Source organism: Macrobrachium rosenbergii, chromosome 16 (assembly GCF_040412425.1).
Source record: "Macrobrachium rosenbergii isolate ZJJX-2024 chromosome 16, ASM4041242v1, whole genome shotgun sequence".
NCBI classification, from domain to species: Eukaryota; Metazoa; Arthropoda; class Malacostraca; order Decapoda; family Palaemonidae; genus Macrobrachium; species Macrobrachium rosenbergii.
This window is the reverse complement of record NC_089756.1, coordinates 8,351,226-8,364,569: the sequence shown is the minus strand read 5'-3', so window position 1 is coordinate 8,364,569 and position 13,344 is coordinate 8,351,226. Positions and strand designations below refer to the sequence as shown.

The following is a 13,344-nucleotide window of genomic DNA, read 5'->3' as shown; positions in this document are numbered from 1 at the left end:
TAACTCGGCATTGTTCCCGTTAATGGAAACTTGGTCTTTTCTAAACCGGATGGCATTGTCTGTTAGTAGACTGGAGAGCGTCTGTTACACACTGCTAGTTTTTGGCTGTTTTTTTTTTTTTTTTTTTTTTTTTTTTTGTAAATTTATATTTCTTCCCAGGAGGGAGGGAGGGGTGGGGAGAGGGGGAGGGAGGTGTTACACACTGTTAGTCTTTGGGAGCGTTTTGTTTCGTTTTGTAAATTTATCTTTATTCCAAAGGGGGGGGGGGGGAGAGGGGGACTTTCTTTTGTTGTTTTTCCCATTGACGGCTGAAAGGCTCAGTCTGGGACATTTTCATTCTCGATGAGAAGAGTCGTACTTATTTTTGAGCTGAGACTTCAGTACGGGAAACGCTATTACAAACATTCTGGTTACTAGTCTAATTTTGCAAACAGTCCAAGCCAATAAACAAAAACAAAAAAAATAAAACACTGGTACAGAAGTCAGGTGATCTCGAAAGTGTAATTTCACAAACAGACCGGACCAATAAAAAAAAAAAAAAAAACACTATTACGAACATTTAAAAAGTTTAATTTCACAATCAAACCGAGCCAATGAAAAAACTACTACTAAGTCTAATTTCACAAAGACCGAGACAATAAAAAATCACTATTACAGACTTTCATTTGATCTACAAAACCTGAATTCACAAACAGACCGAGCCAATAAAAAAGCACTATTGCAAACATCCAGGTGATCTTCAAAGTATAAGTTCACAAATAAAAAAGAACGTCATTGCAACATTTATTTGATCTGCAAAGTCTAATTTCACAAACAGACCGAACCAGTAAAAAAAAAAAACACTATTACAAACATTCATTTGTCCTGCAAAATTTGACTTCACAAACAGACCAAACCAATGGAAAAACTATTACAAACATTCATTTGTCCTGAAAAATTTGATTTCACAAACAGACCGAACCAATAAAAAAAGCACTACTACAAACATTCATTTGTCCTGCAAAATTTGATTTCACAAACAAACCAAACCAATAAAAAAACTATTACAAACATTCATTTGTCCTGCAAAATTTGACTTCACAAACAGACCGAACCTATAAAAAAAAGCACTATTATAAACATTCATTTGTCCTGCAAAATTTGATTTCACAAACAGACCAAACCAATAAAAAAAAGCTATTACAAACATTCATTTGTCCTGCAAAATTTTATTTCACAAACAGACCGAACCAATAAAAAAAACTATTACAAATATTCATTTGTCCTGCAAAATTTGATTTCACAAACAGACCGAACCAGTAAAAAAAGCTATTACAAACATTCATTTGTCCTGAAAAATTTTATTTCACAAACAGACCAAACCAATAAAAAAATATTACAAACATTCGTTTGTCCTGCAAAATTTGATTTCACAAACAGACCGAACCAATAGAAAAAGCACTATTACAATCATTCATTTGTCATGCAAAATTTGATTCCACAAACAGACCGAGCCAATAAAAAAAAAAGCACTATTACAAACATTCATTTGTCCTGAAAAATTTGATTTCACAAACAGACCGAGCCTATAAAAAAGCACTATTACAAACATTCATTTGTCCTGTAAAATTTGATTTCACAAACAGACCGAACCAATAAAAAAAATTATTACAAACATTCGTTTGTCCTGCAAAATTTGATTTCACAAACAGGCTGAGCCAATAAAAAAAACACTATTACAAACATTCATTTGTCCTGCAAAATTTTATTTCACAAACAGACCGAGCCAATAAAAAAAACTATTACAAACATTAATTTGTCCTGCAAAATTTGATTTCACAAAAAGACCAAACCAATAAAAAAAACTATTACAAACATTCATTTGCCCTACAAAATTTGATTTCACAAACAGACCGAACCAATAAAAAAAACTATTACAAACATTCATTTGTCCTGCAAAATTTGATTTCACAAATAGACCGAACCAGTAAAAAAAACACTATTACAAATATTCATTTGCCCTGCAAAATTTGATTGCACAAACAGACCGAACCAGTAAACGAAAAGTGAAAAGAACTTTTAATAATAACGATAATTGTATTTGGAGATCCAGAAAGCTAAGAAACATTCCATTCAGCCTCGCTCGAGACTCGAAGCCTCACGCCATAATCCTTCGTCCTCGAAAACCAATTTTCAAATCTTCAGGTAATAATTTTTTTCACAATTCAAGAAAAGCAAGACGGCAAACCACGCGAGTTTGAGTTATTCGAAATGGGTTTCATGGCTAAATTTATTTACATTCGAGGTTAAATTTACCGATTACATATAAATAGGTGTTAAATTTATTATTATTGTTGCTATTATTGCTAAGTAATTCACAATCTCGTGATAAACAGTTTGTGTAATAAAAACCCACAGTTATATAGTAAACTGTACTACAGTGTAAAATACAAAAGCAAAGACTCTACGCTAAGACAAACACTGATGAGGAACACCGTTCAGGTGTTGGAAAGACTTTGGTTTTGTATTTTACATACTAATATAGTTTACTATATAATTGTGGATTTTTTTTTACAAACTACTACTACTATTATTATTATTATTATTATTATTATTATTATTATTATTATTATTATTATTATTATTATTATTATTATTTAACGCGTAAACTTTCCTTGTGGAGAGAGCCAAAGATGACATAAACTTCCCAAGTAACTTTCCTCAGGATAGAATGTCGATTTCTAATAAAAAAAAACAGTGAAGAAATGAATACCATATTTTACAAGTAAAAAATGTATTATGATAAATCGACAAGAAAAAATGCAGATGCATAAATCGCAGTTCAGAAATGGCTGGAGAGATAATTGAATATTACGTTGTGCTTTTAAGGTATCATTAGAGTTCTTTTGAAGTTTTCAAACCTCTAAAATTCATCGCAGATGATAATGTTTAAATAACTTTGAACGGAACGAAGAGAACATCTATACAATTAAACTATACTTGTATATACAGTAAATACATGCTTGCATGTATTTGTATATGTGCATATATATCTATGCATGTATTCATATATTTTTATGTATATATATACATACATATATATATGTATGTATATATATATATATATATATATATGTATATACATATATATATATATATATATATATATATATATATATATATATATATATATATATATATATATATATATATATATATATATATATATATATATATATACATATATATATATGTGTGTGTGTGTGTTAATGAAAATTAATCCGCTTTGATATTTATATCGAAAATTAATTGTTAAACACTCCTTTCACCAGTAACTGCAGCCCTCACCGATGATTTTTGCAATGTCATATGAAATCTGCTCAAAATCCTATATCCATAAAGCTCAGATTAATTGGTCCCTCTGCTGCTTGTGAATTGGGAACGAAAGCGATTGAATCATTATTTAAATTCACATTTATCCATTTACATTATTTAGATCAATTTCATTAAGAAAAAAGTGAATTCAAATTGTTGCAAAATAGTAGTGCATCATTAATATTAGAAAGTAGAAAAAATAACTCAATAAAAATAGCGTAAGAAGACGTTTTGACATAACAAGAAAGTGCATTCAAAGCCAGAGAGAGAGAGAGAGAGAGAGAGAGAGAGAGAGAGAGAGAGAGAGAGAGAGAGAGAGAGAGATAAAAAGAGTAGCGATACAAGTCGCTGATCCCTTTGACCCCGTTCCGGAGAGGATAGGATCCATTTATTCGGCGTGTCAGGACCGACAAGAAGGATGAACGGATTACCAGCGACACCGAGGGAAGTGGATCCTGTCAGATATCCTTATATCCAAAGGGTCAATAGGATCTCCGTTGACAGGAGTCCTATTTTATGTCCTTTCTTACGCTTTGCAAGGACTCCAGGAGACGACTGTAATCGTTGGGGCTTTTTTGCGCACGCGATTGTTTCGTGATGATGATGATGATGATGATGATGATTATTATTATTATTATTATTATTATTATTATTATTATTATTATTATTATTATTATTATTATTATTATTCGGAAGGTGAGCCCTATTCATATGAAGGAAGCACACCGCAGGGGCCATTGACTTAAAATTCAAGCTTCCAAAATATGGTGTTCATTAGAAAGAAGGTAATGGGAAATACAGAAAGAAGATATCATTTATTACAAAAAGCACAAAATATATTAACAGATTAATAAATGATTAATAAATGAGCAGAAGAATATGTGGGCAAATACTGAAAATACAAGGAGAATTGTGTTAGAGTAGTAAAGATCTAAACGTTTTTGTTGCAGTACCCAGAAGGTCGAGAAGTATTGATCTCGGCTACTAAATAAAAGGCATTTGTCACATAGTAATTTATGAAATAGTCAATAGTTATTTATGAAATAGTTAAATATTCAAATAGTTATTCATGAAATAGCCAAATAGTTATGTATGAAAAATTATCTATGAAAAAGGAGAACGAAATGATTAAGGTGGAACAGCATACAGGAAAAAGGACGCTTATAGAACGTTACATGTACTTGGGTGCGTATGAACATATTCGCTCCATCATTACAAGACTGTCGTAACTCCAAAATCTTGATTTTTCAGGAGAAGCATTTTAAAGTTTCAAAGTCCTATAACTTTAACAATTTTACCCAAAGCAACAAAACTTACTATCATAATTAGATAAATAGGGTTCCACTTGAGTGTGCTTTGGGTAAAATTGTTAAAGTTATAGGACTTTGAAACTTTAAAACGCTTCTCCTGAAAAATCAAGATTTTGGAGTTACGACAGTCTTGTAATGATGAAGCGATATTATCTGTTATATATAAATTTAATAAAATTGAAAGACAAGATCGCTAGGAGGTTGCAAATCTCCGCCAAGCCTAGGAAGGTATTGACAGGGATACATCCTGATTTAACATGATCGTTGCCGATATTTTATTTCTAGAATTATCTTCAGTTTCTTAATGGGCTACTCTCTCCGTAGGGGATAGTGCCGTCAGTACACCTCACGCGGTGTACTGTAGGCATTGGTTAGGGTTCTTTAGCTGCAACCCCTTTCATTCTTTTTACTGTACTCCGTTCATATTCTTTCTTCCATCTTGCTTTCCTCAACCCTCTCCTAACAATAATATTGTTTCATAATGCAGCTGCTTTCAGGTTTTCATCCTGTTACTCCTTTAAAAACTTTTTACTCTTAATTTCCCTCTCAGCGCTCAATGACCTCATAGGTCCCAGCGCTTGACCTTTGGCCTAAATTTTATATTCCATTCCATGCCATTCACTGGCTGTTCGTACGATCCAGATCCCGTGGTGGTATAAAACTAGCTTAATCTACCAACAACAAAGACAACATGGAGGATACTAAATATACGTAAACAAATAAAAAATCAAGGACATGAGTTGCTTTGGTTGAAACTTGGGTATGGTGTTAGGTAGCTAGTTCCGCATCGTTATAATAAAAAAAAAAACAAGTAAAAGGTTTCCATGCCACACCACATTGGTCGTAGAGAAGCTTTGGCCTCATAGATTACGTGGACTTGCTGCAAGAAATTGAGATTTGCAGGGCAGATACAGCATTAAAAGATAAATGGAAATCTTCGAAGAACATGACATCAATATTTTAAGGACAAAGGACCTTGAGGTAAGGAGAAATGCTTACATAACTTAAACATAACTTGTTCACGAGCAGCTTAGCGACGTTCAGTATGTACAACCAAGCAGTGGCGGAAAACGGAAATGCAGGTAATTATTGAATGTTTCGCGAGAAACGCAAATTTCTATTTTAAAAGAGCATGTAGTGTATGATCGCAATGACGGTAACATGAACGTAAAAAACAAAGGTGGAAAAAATACCAAGAAACTCGAAAAAACTAAAAGAAAGCCTCAATTTGAGGATGTCAGAAAGTTGGAAAAGAAGCTAAAGGAAGGATGTCTGCAAAGGAACATTTTCGCGTCTCTTGGAACGATTGGTTCGTGATATGCGATCGCCACCGCCTTCGTGAGACCTTTACGTAGCAGATCCCCAGAAATTCCTTCTGCAGGCGTTTCCCGGTATTAATTGGGCAACTGGTTCCCAGACGACGAAAATGGAAAGTTTCTGTAATCAGAGTTTCCCCTAAATGATGGTGGTGCTCGCTTGCGCGCCGCGAAAGCCCTCGCGTTTGAAACCGAGGGGATTTTGGTGGTGTAGAATAGGGTGCTCGAAATAAGTTGAATTGTTTAAAGTCAGTGGATGAATAGTTACAGGGAAAGAGGAGAAAGAGAGATATTGAACGAGACAGAGATGGGTAGACAGAGAATGGGAGAGATGAAGCACGAAAGGTGTTCTTAGAACTCTAGATTAGCTTTTGGAGAGAGAGAGAGAGAGAGAGAGAGAGAGAGAGAGAGAGAGAGAAATATTCTTGTGAGATTTAAGAAGCGTTTTTTGTGTTACAGATACATGAGGCTCGTGGACTTTTTCTCGTAGACTTTCACTAACAGAAAAGTACAGTCATGAAATGGACTGTAAGTATCTCTCTCTCTCTCTCTCTCTCTCTCTCTCTCTCTCTCTCTCTCTCTCTCTCTCACACACACACACACACACACACACACACACACACACACACACACATTTTACGAGTCATCGTTGTCTAAAGAACGGACTAGGCTTGTGTGAACTTTTATAGACCTCTATGAAGAGATCCGTATATTTTTTTTCTTTAAGAATTTAACCCACGAGTAATTTTAATTTTTTTTAATTGAAATAAGAGGCATATTTAGTTATTATTTTGTATTCAGAATGATGTACTTAATTGTATTTTGCGAATGTCAAGCAGGGGTTGCTATTCCTTCGATTTTTTGCAATGAATAACGTGGGACTTCTCTGAGACACATTTTCAAGAAGAGATCCACAGTCTATTTTACAAATTTTTCGGTAATTCCACTGAGGGTTCTCAAATGAGCAAGCCACTGGGAATTTCTTCCTCTTCAAGGGCTGCGTAATAAAACTCTTGGGTATTTTACGAAAACTCTAAGTCATGAATTGTATTGCAGGTAGAATGTTATGCAACACAGTGGCGAGCCTTCAAGTCTGTTTGTTGCATTGTTATCACCACTCGTAATACGCAAACATTCATATGGAACAAAGTGACATTGGCATATTGCATTTGATTGCGAATCCCCCGAAATAGGCTTTTGCAGCTTATTTGAGAGCGAGGGACACCGGAAACAATCTGATTGAACTGCATGAATAAACCGAAGAGAATTAAAACTAACTGCAAACTACTGAGGGTGGTCACTAAAAGCTACCTAGCGTTGTTTACATAATGCACGAATGTTTGAAATACACTGAAAGCAATTCTGCTTCATCTCATCAGTTGGTATGGGCTGGTCGCTTCGGGTGGCTTGTAAAAACACAGCCAAATTGCTCTCAAAGCTCATTGCGTCACAGCCTACAAATGGTTGTGAGGATTGTTCGGGGGAATATCAAGAAACATTAAAAGCATTCTGTTTATTTTGTGTTAATTATAGAAAGAGCTTTATACTTCGATCTCCAAAATTTGGCATTATGTGTAAGGATAACTTTATATAATATATATATATATATATATATATATATATATATATATATATATATATATATATATATATATATATATATATATATATATATATATATATATATATATATATATATATATATATATATATATATATATATATATATATATATATATATATATATATATATATATATATATATATATATATATATATATATATATATATATATATATATATATGTACACACACAAACCCCTACCCTCTGACAGAAATACAAACACAGACAAAACAAATGCAATTTTTTGTTTTTACTGGCGCTGTTCACCTTTTCTACAGTAACTTTATGAGAGTCACCAATAGCTTGGGCAGAAAACAACCACCTTTTCTGTTGGTGACGTCATTGAACTCCTCCCACTGCAACCCTATAATCAGTTTAGTTTATCCAAAAATATTAAACAGATGTGTTTGACTATATTAGAGTTACTTTCATTCAGTCATAAAGCAATGTAATTCAAAATGCACGTGGCCAACATTTGACCCAACTTAGATGCTAGGGTAAGTTTCAAACCTCTACCCCCATGAAATTTTCGTTTTCAATAGTTCCATCAGGTTTTCCTTCAGGTGCTCCAGGTTTTCTTCCAGGCGCTGTTAGATGTATGATTAACCTGCAGTAATAAATCCCCTGTAACATCAATTTTTTTTATCAGAATTTTACGTGAATTTTGATCATTATGATAATTCTTAATGTAGCTGTTTATTACCTGGATAAAATCACCAATGAAAACCTATATCATTTTAAAGGAGGTTTGGAATTGATTATCGGCAACCTGAGTGGTGAGGAGCAGAAAAGGTGGAAAGAGACAGCCGATGAAACGGTTGCCAGTTAACCATATATCCAGGCCTTCCCGTGTCTATCTCGGCACATTATAAATTTGATCGAAGAACTAATTAACGTTTTCCATACAATCACGAACATAGAATATGCATGAAAAGCGAAGCATCAACTTATATTCGATGATTCACACACTTTAATTTGAAATGAACAGTGGTAACTACATCAACCCATGAACAGCAAGACTGGAAGATTAACTACCAGTCAGTTCGCACCTTTTGCTGTATTCCCGTCATTTAGGAAAATAAAATGATTGTTTAAGGTTATTTATTAGAATGATATATATTCAATTCTACCTTTTATCAGCGTGTATTTGTTCAAAACAAGAAATAACCGCTTGCCTTACACTCCCCCACGAAGGGATTGTTTTTGTTTTTGATACCTAATTACGTCATTACCAAAGGTGCAAACTGACCGGTAGGTGTTTACCAAGCCTTGATCTGTAAGGGTTGATATAGTTGCCGTACGAACATGCATAGCGGCAAGTTTTTACTATCGTTCTGTGTAACCTTATACTTAATGTTACGTTCATAAATTTGATGTCATTGTAATGCTAATGGGTTGTAATTTATTATGCTATGATAAAAATGTCCTTAAAAGCAATATAAAGCATACGTATCACGAGTTAAAGTTAGCTGTATTGGAAAATATTTTGCCATTTTTTTTCTTACTTCACCAAAAATTGCTAAACAGATACCAACATATTTATTTTATTCGGCACAAAAGTAAAATTAATTGCCTTTCTCTTGATGTATAATTCATTACTGCTTGTGTTAGGCGTGATATGAGAAAGGGCTGTGAAACAAAGGCAAAATATTGTAGGTTATCGGTAAGGCTAGGATAATTATGCACTAACAAATCACGAAAGATGCATGCAAATATGCAGCAAAAAACTGGAAAATATGCAGCAAAATATGCACTAAAAATAGCACCCAACCAGCCAAATTCTGCCACACGATGCAAACCATGGGCCAAGCAGGTCACGTGGATCATTTTCGGATACAAAACTTGCAGTTCACTAATGGCTTTACACATGTAAGGTGCAGCATCGGTGCATGCCAAAAGAACATTTTCTTACAATAACGTAGTCGGCCACAGCAATTGCAGAGAATCATTGAAGAAAGCAGCAACAGTTGAGTGGTTCACTTTATCTAGGACACCGACATTCACTAAGTAGCATTTAGCCTTTTCTGCTTCATCTCCCAACATACCAAAAACAAAATTCACAATGCACCGTTGCTCAACATCAGTGGTCTCATCGAGTGACACCCATATTTTCTTTTCACAAGCCTTGCTCCTAATAATTTCAAGGTTGTCGTTGAACAGTTGAGAAACATAGTTCTTCCGTAAGGTAGATTCGTCTGGCACTATTTTTCCAGTATACTGTTCTAGCAATGACTTAAGACATGCATTATTCAGTTTATGTAAAGGAATAACAGCTGAAATAAATGCCTTGCACAAATCTGCGTTGAACGACTAGGACCTGGTTCACATACGTCTACTAGTAGCTGCTGCTCCGTATGCGCACTGCCAGACTTTGAAGTTTCGAGTCGGTTTTGAGGTGTTGCTGGACTTGGAACTTCTTGCTCCCTGACACACACTTGTATTTCGCAGTATTTGCAATACAGCACACCTCCGTCAGTTTTGAATGCATCATATTCCTTAACATATGCGTGAAGTACTTCATTTTGGCTTCTTGGGACTTTTGGCATTTTAAGGACCAGTGGCAGAGACAGCACCACGGACCTTTCTTGACTGTCGGTCGTGGCGTGAGAGAGACTGCCTTGTTGCCACGTCGTACAGTGTTGCCAGATGAATATTTTGCCAAAATATGCATTGATATACGGGTATCTAGGAAATATGCACTTATTATCGAAATCACTTAAAATATGCATTTGCATATGAAAATATGCAAATGCATAAGTATCCTAGCCCTAGTTATCAGTAAGGGACACCTGTTGGATACTATTTAAAAAAATCACTAAAAAATAGGTACATTGAAATATCTAATTAGCTGCTGCGGCAATTACTTGATGATAGGAAAGAAGCAAAAAGGCATAGCAGATTATAGTCTAAATATTTCTTATTAAAAAAAGAAGTATATTCTCATACAATTAATGAATGAGTTTAAATTAGAACCTGGGAGAGAGAGAGAGAGAGAGCGAGTTTATCGGTTGTCATTCAGAGTTTTCCAGGGCAACGCCAGGTTGGTCAGCTAGTATACACACACACACACACACACACACACACATATATATATATATATATATATATATATATATATATATATATATATATATATATATATATATATATATATATATAGTTTTGTGTTCAAGTTCATTTAGAAGACAGATTTTTTTATAGATTGCATCTGTTAAGAAAACATTCGTTTAAAAGTTGAGTTAATCGTAACTTCCGGAATCAAGTAAAAATTTTCTGTACTTCATTATCTAATGAACAATCAGTTGAGCGATTATCCGCCAGGTAGTTTGGTTCATCCTGAACGAAACTTGCTTCGTAAACGTGACTTGCATCTTTATATTGTTGGTCCTCTTTCAGTTGCACTTTGTTCCCCCAAAATATTTTTATGAAATTTCCAGGAATCTAGGTCTGTTCCGGGTAAGGGACGATGCCTTCCGATGTTTAGATTGGGACAGGTAAACGATTATAATATTTGCAGTAAATGAGGATTTGAAATTAAGTGGTTTATCACCGGACCACCAGTGTCATAAGTAGCTGCTTGCAATGGACCACCATGAGTGGCTTACCATGTTTTGAATTTTTTTTTTAAGCATTTCGTCCGTCATTTATTATATTATTATGACACACCCGCGGTAATCATATGCACATAAGCTTATTGTATTTATCGCTTTGTCTTTGTGTGTGTGTGTGTGTGTGTGTGTGTGTACGAAAGATTCTGTCGAATCCTTTTATAGTTTCTGGATAATATATAGATAGTTTTTTGCTTACACGAATTTCTCCTCAGAATAATTCAAAGATAATCAGGATAACTATCTGTTCACCCCGTATAAAATTGAAAATGAAATTGAGAGTAAGAATGAAGGCGGAGGTGCAAAAGATAACGAAAAAAGGAATGAAAAAGCGAAGATGTGAAAGGCGTGACGAAAATATAGATGAAAATGCCGGATGATTGATAGAGGACGAGAAAAAGAAAATGGGGAAGTGAAGATGTAAAAGGCGACGAGAATAGAAATGAAGACGTCAGATGATTGATAGAGGACACGAAAAAGAAAAAGGTAAAAAATGAAGATGTAAAAGGCGACAGGAAAATAGAGAGGAAAACGCCAGATGATTGATAGAGGACAATTGATATGCAAAGCCTCCGTATCATGCATATTAATGAGAGCGTAAATATTTCAGCATCAAATGCGAATATAAACAGCATTTGAAAAATATTCATTTTTATCGCGTAATTTAAAGCCCGGTGGAAGCAATTTCATATTGTATGCATAATTAATGCAGGAACTGTAATAAAAATGACGTTGCTGTTAATAAAAGGTAAAGCTTCTCCTATTAAATCATATTTCAGTCGTGTCATGATCGCAGTAATTACAAAAATTCGAAATAATAAAAAAAAAGTTATATGTTCGTGTATTTGCGCGCATTTTTTTTCGAAAATATAATGTTGGTGTTTTAATGCGTATTTGTTTTGGCCGGAAAGTAATTGGATAGAAGCTTGGTAATTTCATTTAATTAACAAATAGTTGATATATATATTTTTTTTTTGGAGTAAGGAAAATAAAAGGTCATTTCAATTAGTACTGTCTTTATCGTAACGATCATTGTTACAGCGCCATTTTTCGAACGGAGTTGTCTAATGTTTTTCAGGAGCTGACTGATCATGTTCTCTTGTTACAAAAGCTCGTTTTTTTCAGTGCTGGTACTTTTAAGGTCGAGAATTTCAGGACGACCATTGATAATGTCCTGTAGTGCTCGTTTCGATATTTTTTTTTATTGCAAATTACCAAATAATTCTTTTGAATTTAGTGTATTGGTTGTTGAGGTTAAAAGAGGTAAATTTTTCATTACATGAAAGTTACCATATGTTTTCCATGAATTTTGTATATTTGATCTTGAGGTTAAAATAAGTAAATTTTTCATTGCATGAAAGTTACCAAATAACTTTTCATGAATATTTGTATATTTGTTCTTGAGGTTAAAAGAAGTCAATTTTTCATTGCATGAAGGTTACCCAATAATTTTCATGAATTCTTATTTATATTTGTTCTTGAGATTAAAAAGTCAATTTATCATTGGAAGACTTTTCAAGATGAATGACTCGGCGCATGTTATGGATATAGATGGAAACATTTCGGGCTTAGTGTAGATATTTTAACGCTCCTTTGAAACAGGTGCAAAAATTATGCATGCTTTTATTATTATTATTATTATTATTATTATTATTATTATTATTATTATTATTATTATTATTATTATTGTAATCAACGGATAGGTTTGCTGAAAGCAAATGGGTGTTACAGACTAATACACACATAAACAAAGCCACTCCAACATCTAAAAAACATAACAGACTTCTTACACGTCTCGAACTGCCGACCTACCCGCCCAGTTCTCCTCGCTGCTGGAAGAAAGGGAGCTGGGGTCTAAGCGATGTCAGGCAGGTCAGCCGATCGAGGCTACGGCCTACCCCACCGCCAAATCAAAGTCCTTCAAAAGAAGGCATCGTGCTTACCCTATATAAAAATGGGAAAAAAAGCACGTTAAAACGAAGAAGATTATTATTCAGAAGGTGAAACCTAGTCTAGCTTCGAAAGAATATGGTGTTCATTATAAAGAAGAGGTAAAGGAAATACAGAAAGAAGAGATTTTTCTTATTAAAACAGATAAGAAATTTAATTAACAAATTAATAAACAGATAAAA

The 13,344-nt window shown here is 34.0% G+C and overlaps 1 pseudogene; it reads right to left on the bottom strand.

Moving 5' to 3' along the window:
- LOC136846876 (uncharacterized) overlaps positions 1–13,344 on the bottom strand; it is a 50,843-nt pseudogene that overhangs the window by 26,788 nt on the left and 10,711 nt on the right.